Source organism: Salarias fasciatus, chromosome 9, assembly GCF_902148845.1.
Source record: "Salarias fasciatus chromosome 9, fSalaFa1.1, whole genome shotgun sequence".
Classification (NCBI taxonomy): Eukaryota; Metazoa; Chordata; class Actinopteri; order Blenniiformes; family Blenniidae; genus Salarias; species Salarias fasciatus.
Window position 1 is genome coordinate 8,236,956 of NC_043753.1, and position 12,648 is coordinate 8,249,603.

The 12,648-nt window shown below is 40.7% G+C and overlaps 1 pseudogene; it reads left to right on the plus strand.

Annotated features, from left to right (window-relative positions):
* The first annotated feature begins 7,044 nt into the window (after positions 1-7,044).
* Positions 7,045-11,146, plus strand: LOC115394706 (mitochondrial import receptor subunit TOM22 homolog; annotated as a pseudogene).
* Positions 11,147-12,648: the final 1,502 nt, after the last annotated feature.

Sequence of the window (12,648 nt, forward strand, 5' to 3'; positions counted from 1 at the left end):
AAAAAGATGCATTTTCACTTGAAACTTTGTCTTGTGAATACTGTCTGTTCAGCTTCATTGTACATCTGCAGACTCAAGCTTTGATGATGACAATAAACACAATCATTTTGCTTTGTCGCCACGTCTGTTGTATATTTCCCTCATTGTGCCCTTGAATTGAATGCTTTTGTAACAATGTGCACATTTTCTTCCACTCTGCTTACTGTCACTCATTTGACGCCCACTTGGGAATAAAGGGGGGGGCGGGGGGGGGGGAGATAAGTTTTCACCAACAAATAAATCCTTCAAAACTCTCCAAAGCGCTGCTGTATTCTTTGCAGCATAGTCGGCATCAGATGATTTCAAGTTGAAAAATATAGCCGTCATTACAAAATGATGAAAGAACAGTTATGCAAACATGTCGGCAGCAGTAATCAGGTTATAACTCCAGGTGACATGTCATTAACGCCTTCTTGTAAAGGGAATTAACTGCCTTTGAAATTTTGGGGAATTTACAACTTGGATGTACCTTGTCAGTTGCAACCTTCAAACAGGAACGTCGGTAAAGAAGATGGATGGATGGGTTTGTTCTTCTCTGCGGCGGTCTGGACAGCGCCGACTGAACAGCTGGAGGGAGGGTTCTCCATCTGTACTACAAGTTGAGAATAGGTCTTAAGGTGTTTATACCAAACAGAGGGTGAGAAATTTAACCAGTCCTGAATATTGTCTTTCGCTCGACAACTTGGAAGCTAATATTAGCTTAAAAGCACATTCCCATGATTGCAGTGATATTGTTTCCACCTTTAATCACTTTGAAGTTGACGCGTAGAAAGCCACGCTGATTTCAAGAAAGCATGTTTTACCGCTCGAAAAAAAAAAAAAAACAGGCAGTATAGAACTCTGTGAAGCCCTGCTGACTAACATGTGGAGTTTTCCTTGAATGAAAAAGGATTTTTCTTTCCTACAGTTGAAATCTCTTGACTTTGATTTGAAAAAAGCTTGAAAAACGATGACTGTATGTTGTTTATAACAGTACCAATGTTTCATGGCATAATGAAGGGATGTTTAGTATAATGTGTTAAAAATGTTGAAGATGTATTTTCTTGTTGGTGGATAAATTTAGTCAGAAACAATAATAGCATGCATGTGGTTACTTAAAACTAGGGCTGTCAGCGTGAACGTGTTATTTGCAATTAGATTAATGTGATCCATGAAAGATTAAAATTATTAATTGCATTTTAACGGCAAGCCTTTCCGTCCTTTGATCTCACCCATAGTCGACTCCTCTGCCTATAGCGCTTTATTTTGAAGCACTAAACTTATCGTGATGATAGAAAGAAACATTTTTTTTTTTAATCTGTTGCTAGCCCTACTTGAAACCTAAACTGAAAATCCGTCACTACAGTACTGCCCTAATGACTGAATACGATTGAAAAACCACTGATGCACCTTTTATGCAACAATATCCTCAAGTGAAAATGTTCACTTTCTCATTTTCCGTGTTTCCATTTCCATGTAGAGAAATCCTTTTCAAAACTGTTTCTTGAAACGATACGTTTTCATTTGAAACGTCGTGTAAATGAGGCATGAGCCACATCATTGCTTCTTCATGAGAACAGCCGTAGAGCTGCTATCTCGCCATCTCCTTCAGTCGACTGTTGGCTTTTGCATTAGCAGAGCTTTTGTCCTCACAGTCAAGAGCAACATGAAAGATGTCTGACTGGAAGTAACATTGAGATTAGCCTGCGTCCACAGCACCGCTGATGCATTCGCAGCCTTAAATAAAGCTCAGTTAATAAGAGCTGTCACCTGCTGTCTGTGTGTCGGTAGTTAATCTGTTTTGAGGTGGCTTCTTCTTGCTGTAATTAGTTCATAAATCTTTTTGTGTTTCTTTGTTCCGAGAACAGGTACTCTATCAAGTTATGGATGACCGCTGAAAACTGCGCCCCATCACTTTTGCATTTGAAAAACATGACGTCTTCTGAATGTCGTGTGAGCGACCGAAAGATTTCCAACTAACTGATGTTACACGACAGCCACTCTGCGATATCAGTAACGCTTTCCTTGCAGTTTCAGTATCATCAGTAGTTTTTCAAGAACTACTTGACTGTATTGAAGTAATAATTTTGAGTTAAATCCAACCTGTCACAGTACACAGCACACATTTTGTTGCGTAATACATTCTCATTTATATTGGTCGATTTTTTATTACATTTCCATCCATCCATCCATCCATCCATCCATTTTCTACCGCTTATCCGGGGCCGGGTCGCAGGGGCAGCAGTCTCAGCAGGGACGCCCAGACTTCCCTGTCCCCAGACACTTCCTCCAGCTCCTCTGGGAGGATCCCAAGGCGTTCCCAGGCCAGCCGAGAGGCATAGTCTCTCCAGCGTGTCCTGGGTCTTCCCCGGGGTCTCCTCCCGGTGGGACATGCCCGGAACACCTCCCCAGGGAGGCGTCCAGGAGACATCCTAAACAGATGCCCGAGCCACCTCAGCTGGTTCCTCTCGATGTGGAGGAGTAGCGGCTCTACTCCGAGCTCCTCCCTGATGACTGAGCTCCTCACCCTATCTCTAAGGGAGCGCCCAGCCACCCTACGGAGGAAACATTTCTTCTCTGGATATTTGGATGATACAACATACATAGTACATAAAATTGGTAATAGCAATAATACATGTGGGGGAACTTAGATGGGAGCATAATATATTGGAGCTTGTTTGTCCTTTCCAATGATATCTTTGAGGTGTTTATAAAGGTTCCATTGTTTTAATCTTTCAGGCGGGGGTGTGACCATGAAAAGACAGCCCTGTCACAGTACAAGAATGACGTGCAGCATGAACCAAGCACCAAGAAGCTGACACTGCAGTGGCTGAAGATGTGGTGAAAGTGGCACGGCTTCAAAGATGGAAGAATGGTGTTAAAAGCGACAGCTTATCAGTGGGATTGGATTTCAAAAATGCTCTGCCTAATCATGTTACTGTGGGATTCATCAGCTATGAAGTCAGGGAATATACTCGTATTCCAGCTCTTCTCACGTGCTTCAAGTGTCAAAGATCCCTGATGTCATTTGTGTTCAAGAAACATGGTTAAGACCACATTTGGATTTGGTTCTGTTAGTTACTCAGCAGTTAGGTGGGATACGAAAGAGTCCCCTGGTGGTGGCTGCTTAACATTTATTAAAGACTCCATGGCTTTCAGGATGACAGGTGCTTCTAGAGAGCAGGAATGTGTAGTGATTAAGGTATGCAGCCCCAGAGGTGATGTTACAATTGTTAATTTTTACAATCAATGCAAGAAGTTGACACAGCAAACATTTCTGGATATATCTGATACAGTGGAAAGGCGAGAAATCTGGTGTGGAGACTTTAATGCCTACAATACTCTTTGGGGAAGTAAGCATACAGACTTAAACGGAAAGGTGATGGAAGAAATGATGGAGGAAAGGTCTCTTGTCTGCCTGAATGATGGCAAAGCCACGAGGGCGGATGTAGTAAGAAACCGCGAGTCATGATTAGACATAACGTTGGTCTCTGGAAATTTAAGCAACCTCTGTGAGTGGACTGTCCTAAATAATAATATAGGTAGCGATCACTTCCCAATTCTTTGCTCAGTTAATTTTGAAGTGCATATTCAAGAGAACATTCTAGTAGACAGATGGTGTTTTGCCCAGGCAGTATGGGATCAGTTCCAGACATGTTGTTTAGAGCTCTGTGAGAAGCTGACTATGCAGGGGGATGTTGAGCAATGCAATGAGAGCATCTCTAATATGATTTTGAATGCAGCTTCTCAGTGTATACCCAAAAAAATCTGGTGGATATAAGGGAAAAGTGGTCCCCTGGCGGAACTATGAATGCACAGCCACCATTAAAGACAGAAATCGTGCTCGTAGGAACCTAAGAAAGGGTTGTAACCAAGATAGTATTTTAGAATATCAAAAAAAAGGTGGCATTAGCAAGGAAAGTTATTAAATCTGCTAAAAGGAACTCCTGGAGACAATTATAGATGGAGGTTACCGGGCTGTCACAAACAAAGAAAGGGCTGATTTCCTGGGGAAAAAGTTTGCAGGTGTACATAGTGGTAGTCATTTGGATCAGGTTCATAGATTTAGGAAAGAGAAAGTCCAAGAAAAAAACCCAGATGTGACACAGAAAAAGAATAGGGAGCCTACTCCTCTAGATGTGGACTTAACTATGGTTGAACTTAAAAAAGCTACTTGGAAGTGGCTTTTCAGCCCCTGGTCAGGACCAGTTATGTTATGCAATGTTTAGACACCTCCCAGATGAAACACTGAACTATGTTCTTAGGCTATTTAACAAAGTCTGGAGTGAAGGAAAGTTGCCGATGAGCTGGAAAAGCTCAATTATATGACCATTCAGTAAACTGGGCATTTTGTCTTTGAATGTTTTTGTCTCGGAATGCTTTTTGTCTAATCGCACCATTAAAGTGAGGGTAGGGGATGAAGTGTCAGATGAATATAGTATTTCAAATGGAATCCCACAAGGCTTCTGAATGCAGGCAGTGGTATAGGATCTCTGCGATATGCTGACGACGGTGCTATCTGGAAAAAGGCAAAAAATGTTTATTATGCTGTTGATATAATTCAGGGTGCTATTAATAGAGTAGAGGGCTAAGCTATACAGGATCCAGTATAGAGCTCTCAGGATCAGCAATTGGAGCAATGAGAACAACCCCCACAAACGCACTGCTGGTGGAGGGAGGAGAGACTCCACTGAGCTTAAGAAGGAACAAATGATCTAGGGCTGCAGCTATCGATTATTTTAGTAATCGATTAATCTATCGATTCATTTGGTCGATTAATCGATTAATCGGATTACATATACATATATATATATATATATATATATATATATATATATATATATATATACACATATATACACACACACATTTTTTTAATCATTTCTTTTTATTTTATTTTGGCAAGCATAAAACTCACCACGGACAAAAAAATGAACTACTAATGCTTGCAGTAACATTTATTAAACTGCACAGGAACACTCATTGCTAGGATGAACATTGGACTTTAAATTCACAAATTATTTAAATAAAAAATAAATAAAATACCTGACAGAGGGTTAAGGCCTTACCTTCATTAAAAAAAAAATGCACATGAAAGCTGATTATTAAAGAACACTTCAAGTAAGGCAGACAGTATTCAGTATTATTAAACAATTCCTATTGATATTAATTTGCCATATGGCTTGTGCAAAAAACAAAAATAATAATACTCAGGCTGAGTCCAAAACAGCACATTCACCTTTATAAACTGACAGCTGCCCTAAAATTTTAAAGTGCATTCAAAGGATGCAGTAGAATACAGTCACTTTTTTTCCGACGTGGTGCTGTTATAATACGCCAGCTCCGCTTGGCAGTGCAGACTTTGCACTGAGCTCTTCCCTTTTTTTCGTTTAAAGTTGTCCGAACTTTTGACATTTTCTGGCGTTTTCTTTGTTGTGCTTCCTCCTTTTCGCCAGCATTTTCTTCATTCCGTTCTTCAACGCCCTGACGCGCCGCCATAACGCGTCGGACGCGTCGCGACGCTGGTGGAACGCGCGTTCCCATTTGTTTTCAATTGTATTTTGACGCAAAATCGCGGAAAGCATTTGGCGGTGTGAACGCAGCTTTCTCCATTTCTCGCGTCGTTTCACCGCGCTGTGCTCTGCGTGCTCCCACATGTCCGTGCGGCTTACACTCTCGTGCGGAAACATGCTGCGCTTTAGTTCCGGGTGCTACACGCTAGCGGTTTCACGGTAGTTTCACTGTACACAATGAATAAACGAATCCTCGAAGCAACAGAATTTAATTCGAAGCATTTTTATAATCGAATTATTCGATTTATTCGATGAATCGTTTCAACCCTAAAATGATCTCTTATTTTTTGAGTGAAGCTAAAGGTTTCAGGAGCAGATCAGCCAGCAAATAGTGTGTTGAATAAGTGCTGAGAGTATTAAACTGTAGGTTGATCCAGCACAGGTCTGGGGCACAGTCCCCCCTTGGATTCTGCCTTGTCCAAACGTAAATGTCAATCTAAATAAAAGAAGGAAATACTGGAGTGGGGTTAATGGTGCATCTTTAGTAGAAGAATATGTAAAGAAGAATTATAGTTTTCTAAATATAGATATGGATGGGTCAAAAGATTTAGCTACAGGAATATTGTGTAGGTATATTCCTGAGTTTAGTATTATAATTAGTAAAAGATTATGTAATAACATTCACGGCAGAGATAACCGCCATCATTCTTGCGCTGCAATGGGTTGAGGAGGTCCGGCCTGACAGAGTGGTCATCTGTTCAGATTCAGCAGCAGCTATGGAAAGTCTTATTGCCAAGGAGACTTGTAGGGACGACTTACTGCTGGAGATTCACACTGCCCTCCTCACGTTGCAGAGAGCTGGTTTGGTCATTTCTTTTTGTTGGGTTCCAGCACACATAGGAATAGCAGGTAATGAAATGGCAGATGAAACAGCAAAAAAAGTTTCTAAAATTAACTGATGACAATGTTATTAGAATCCCAATGGGTAAAAATGAAGCAAAATCAATGACAACAGCAGCGGTACGAGCATGGCAACGTGCGACGTGTGTAATGTTCAAGAGAGTGTGGAACATGTACTGATGGCATGCAAAAAGTATGAATCTCAGAGAAGTGTTTTAAAGGACAGGCTGCACGAATTAGAAAGGGGATGGAGTTTACAAGGTGTGTTCGGTAGAGGTAATCATAAAGGCGTTAGGACAGTGATGGGATTTTTAAAAGGAATAGGTCTGTTCCACAAGATATAGGGTTCTGGTATTTATTTATTTTTCCTTTTTTGTTTTGGTGATTAGAATGTAACCTGAAGTACATTCACCAAGAGATACAGTAGGTGGTGGTATGCACCTAAGTTGTTAGTCGCCACCCGCCATTATTGGAAGAAGAAGAAGAAGAAGAAGAAGAAGAAGAAGAACAACAACAACAACAACAAGAACAACAACAACAACAACAACAACTCTGTCTAAACGAGCAGAGACTATATCGTTCCCCATAGGCGACGGACCTGGATATTGGCAAAATGCCTGGATGTCCGTCTGAATCCGTGGCCGCTATCGAGGAGCTTCCAGCGGACATCCCCGAGGGCGAGATGGACGGAGATGAAGATGAAGCTAAGCTCCCGTCGACGAGCTTCCTCCGGCCGCCCCCAGGGCGAGATGGATGAAGATGAAGACGAAGACTTGAGTATCGCATCAATGCTACAAAGTAACTCGAAAATGTGCGTTATGACGTCAACACCGTGTTTAGTTTCTGTTGCATTTTTCCCCTCAGATTTTGGAAGCTAGTAAATTAGCAGATACACGAGTAGCATGTATCTGCTATAGCTGGGCCGTGAATGGCAGCAATGTGCGGCGTTAGCGCGCGAAAAAAGATGTCGCCATTAATCTATGCTTTTCAAAGTTGTGTCTGGGAGATTGGTCTACACATGCAAGCTATGAAATAAGTTCATTTTGATATATTTTAGTGCGGATGTATGCCTGGCCCACCCTGGCCGAATAACACTGTGGGGGAATGAACAAGCCGAACCTGTCCTGCGCCCTCAGAATCTCACACCATGCTCGAGCTGAGCCTCAAAAATACACACACTTGCTTTTTGCGGTGAAACACGGTCCATTCCTCATTATTCGATATATTGAACTTGGCCGAATTATCAGAACAAGCACGAGGAAAAGGTCGGTATAAGGCACAAACAGAAATAAGAAGTGCAAATATGAATAAAATGAAAATGAAACTTAAGTCACGTGTTTTGCCGGGCAACATTTCGGCCCGCTGGGCCTTCTTCCGGCGCTGAAAACACGCAAAATAAAGGAAATTTACCTTCAACACACAATCCGGCTTAACAAAGGTAAGTCTGAGGCACAATTTGGCATGACTGAATTTAGACTGTCGTCTATGGCGTCATTTTAGTGCCAAAATTCCGCGCGCAAAAATAAATCATAATCGCGCACAGTTAAAGCACTCTCTGTGCGCTCGCGATGCCTCTCCGCACGCGCGCGGTCACTTTTTACGCGCGCCACATCACTTTTCGTTTGCGTGCGATCTCTTTTTACACACGCGCGGTGACATGTCTGAGCTGTCCGCTCGCGCAGTGATGTTGAGTTTTGACACTCAGGGGGCGGGCTTTGAGTTGACGCCACTCAACCCCCCTCTCCTTTGTGATTGGTTTGCTCTAAACATCTGCTGTCTTCAAATGGGTCTATTACTTTTGTGACTTGTGAAACTTATCAACATATCACCTGCTCAAAACAAAACAAAACAAAAAAAAAAGCAAAAGTACTTCACTGATCCTGGCATAAAATCAAATGAAATCTGAGAGAGAGGGAAAAAGACAGAAAAAAGGAGAAAAAAATAACTATAAATTTAGGATAGGTATAATTAAATAACAGATATAAACAACATAATTAAATAGAGTTTAAATATTATTTTAAGACAGATATAATCAAATAACAAATATAGACTAACAGATATGAATTAGATATAATTTACATATAAATCCAAGACAGATACGCTTAAATAAATAACAGATATACACTAGCAGATACAAATTAAAAGTAATTAAAAAAAAAAATCTAAGACAGATTTATAATTAGATGAATAACAGACATACACTAACAGATATAAATCAAATATAATTTACATATACATTTGAGACAGATAGCCTTGATGGCTCCATGAAAACGTTTTTATTCATTCTTTCTCCTCCCAGGAAACAGCCAGGTCTCCTCCACAGTAATCAAATCACTGTATGGAGGTTATGTTGTGTGAATTTTACTCCTCAATTTTCCAATTCTGCTGCCAAATAATGACTACCCGCCCTACTTAACCTCTGATTGGCTCTGACCGGAAGACAGTCGACGTGTAGAGCAACCAATCACAAAGGAGAAGGAGTTGAGTGGCGTCAACTCAAAGCCCGCCCCCTGAGTACCAAAAGGCAACACCACCGAGCGAGCAGACAGCACAGCCATGTCACCGCGCGTGCAGAAAGAGATCGCGCGCACAGAAAGTAATGTCGCGCACAGAGAGTGGTTTAACTGTGCGCGATTATGATTTTTTTGCGCGTGGAATTTTGGCACTAAAATGACGCCATAGTCTTCTCTCTCCGAGAGTCGGAGCTAGAATGAAGTTTGAATAAATGTGCTCTCATAAGAAACTGCGTGTTGAGGGGCGGCAATCTTGGTAAAGACTTGGTGTTTTAAGTTTATAAATCATATTTGATGAATTGTAAATTCGCTGTCCCCGGCTGGGGTCAGGATGGTCATTACAGAGTACTTTTCAATTCAGTATTGTATTATTCATCATTGCATTTTGCGCATAATGCAATTAATCAAAGACAACATTATGCAATTAATCGCGATTAAGAAATTTAATCGTTGCCCACCTCTACTCTGTACTTTTACCACACGAAGCTGTCAGAGCATTATGCTACTATGCTTATACGTTCAACAGAACGATGCATATCATATCATTTTCGTGAGCAAACCTAAGGACAAAGAAGCTTTGTTTGATTGATTGATAAGCCTTTATTTTTCCGACATTGTTTCAGCAGAGAGTGGACAGTAAAGAATAATACAAGCAACAATAATTATAAAAAACTAAAAATCATATCAAAACAATGTTGAAAGTTATTATTGCTCAGGATAAATAACTGAATGCTGGTTGTACAGTCTAACAGCTATGGGGAGGAAGGACCTACAATATTAGAGTGGACTTTTTTGTATGGTATAGCTGTGTTATTAGTCCTGATGTATTCAAATATAATCCTGTATTGCCAGCATTCTCTCACTGTTGTGAGGTGTTCGTTGGTTTCTGCAGCACAAGTTGATCTTTGTATTTTCTTCCTCCAGCTGGATGAGACTCTAATGGAGAGGTTGTGGGGCCTGACAGAGATGTTCCCTGAGAGAGTTCGCACAATTGCTGCGGTGTTGCACGCCGCTTTGTGTCGCTGGCCAAGAAGTTTTACAGGTGTGTCTCTGCATCATCTAAACACTTTATTGTCACTATGAAGAAAACAACTGGTAACACAGATACTAGGACCTTCAGCATCATTCAAGTCAGTCTGCCACAAAAAAAAAAAAAAAACAAAAAAAACACTGGAGGTTGGATGATGTTATACAACTGCCTTCCAGTCATGTTTCTTAATTAGAGTTTATTTTTAATGTAGTGATCACTTGACATTTGTTGCAGTATTAAATGTAGTTGTAGAGACCAAGCCATGCCTTTATGCCAGAGATGCCACAACAGGATCATAATTGATGCACTGTGTGCTGTTTTGTTGGATAATTGGTAGTCTGAGTCCTGATTTCCAATAAATCACTTTGTGCTTCTCTTTATTTACATAGAAATGTGCATGCTGCTTCATCATAGTTGTGGAAGAATCACTGATGAACTCGCCACAATAACAAATATTGGCATTACCCCCGTAAGCCTTGTGTGCTTTAGTAACAATCATTGGGATTTTCCTGGTTTTGCTCTTGAAGCTTGTTTTTAACAAGTGTGTTCAGGATTGTTAGATTTGCCTCGATTCAAACAGATTCATGTGGGTCAGTTTAATAACTTTAATCTCGACTTAGTTGCATAACAACCAAGTGCGCTCAGATTTCCTTAACAGGCGAGTCTTTGTATGCTTCCAAATCACCAACGGTTCAATGCACTTAACAAATCTCAACCACTTTTAGATACCACCGTCTCCTTTTGGCTCCATGATACATTTCAGAGACTCCGAGAGTTTAGACCCACACGCAGTAGATTTTAGGGAAAGTGTGTTTACTTTGGCATTCAAACTGATGAAACTGTTGGCCGGGTTTCAGTTTTACCCGCTCTGCACTCTGGGTGGGCACGACCTCCGTCATGATCCTGGCGCTGCCTGTTTTGATCGAACGGGAGAGACTACGATTTCAGCAGCGGCTGGAGCAGCAGCGGCTTCAACAGCGGAGACAGGTGGGCCTTCACAGGCTGAAAGCACAGATGCAAGGCCCCACAATAAACCCGGAAGTCGGTTGCTGAATAAAACTGTCTGTCTGACTGTTCCTGTGTAGATTCTGTTTGGACCCAACTTTGGAATGTCTGGTGGAATGAAGCGGATGATGCCTCCTGCACCCGGCGAAATACGACCTGATATCTGAGATGTGCTGCAAGGCGATACAGTCAGGTCGCTCACAAGGTGAGATGGAGAGACCGCGGAGAAGAGCGAAGAATTCCTTTTTTTTTTTAACCATAAAGGCAGAAGCTGAATGTCAGCTGTGTGGTACAAGGCTCACTCTGTATGTCTTGGTGTTTGCAGTCAGAGAAGCGGTACTTTTGTTGTCTGAATGATGTTTGGCTGTTCCTGGTGAATTGTCACAGCTTCAGACGTATTAGAAATGTCCATCCTGTGTAGTGTTTATATCTGTGCATTTGTCACAATTCCTTATTCGTTATTTCTAGTTACGCACCAAAGTTCGCGTCAGAAGAATAAGTTGATGATTAAAATTAAACCCGGGACCCCGGCTAGGATAGTAACCTTTGCGCCTTGTCGTGTGTTCACTCAAGTAAACTCAATAAATTATCTAAACTTTTAATACATTTTTTTAAAAAACAAATTGACCAAATTTCAATGTAACCAGCAGACCATCACAAACAGGTTAAAGTGATTATAAAATTGCCTAACAGGACACAAACCTGAAATAGTGAAATACACAAAAGTAAAACAGCAGCTTGCTGAACAGTCTTATATAACCTGACAGAGCTCAGAATTCACAACATACAGACCAATAGTCAGGACCGAAAATTGAAAAAGCTCCTTAGAAAACAACATGGTAGGCATTTTTGAGGAAAAGCATTTTAAGCATTGTTTCTACATGATTTTTTAGTGCTGAATCCATTTCTGCCGGTTACCCAGCTGTAAAAGTTACCGTTTAGTCATAATTATTGATTAATTAGCATAATTAATATATTAATCGCCCAAAGTTAGAAATTGCTATTAATTTCCTATTTGTTAATATTATACATATGATTGCTTGGTATCATTGTAAAGAGGACCTTCTAGCCTTTAATTTAAGCCCACATTTGCATTTTTTTGACAAACACAGAGGTCACATGACCTCTTTAAACTATAAATTACATACATTTTCCCACAATTTTCGCATAAACTTTATAGTTTATTTTATCCCTGTGGGATCAAGGGATATCACGGACCCAGAAGCCAACAATCTCAATACTAAATACAGGAAATGTATGATATTTCTTTGTGAGAGGCTATTGTGAGCCTTAAAATAGCAGTAACCGGCTCAGGCCCATTCACCTCCATTCATTCTTTGCACCAGTATTATGTAAACAAAAAACCCCACACCAATTGTTTAGATGTAATGATATTATTACTAATATTAATGCAATGACAATCAAAGGCCAAGTAGACATTTTCCATCCTTGTAATCAGTAAAATTCACTGAAGATGGCAACTAATTACAAATATGAATAGCATTGATTAAATCCAAATGGCATTACAGGTTCTTTGTGATCATATTTTTTCCTTCAGTGCATTACATATTCATGCAAGCGTCACTTGACTTTCGGCACTGACAGGATGCAGTGCATGGGTTTGGCTTACAGCCGCACCGGGCTGTCTTTCATCCAGTTGTGCAGCCAC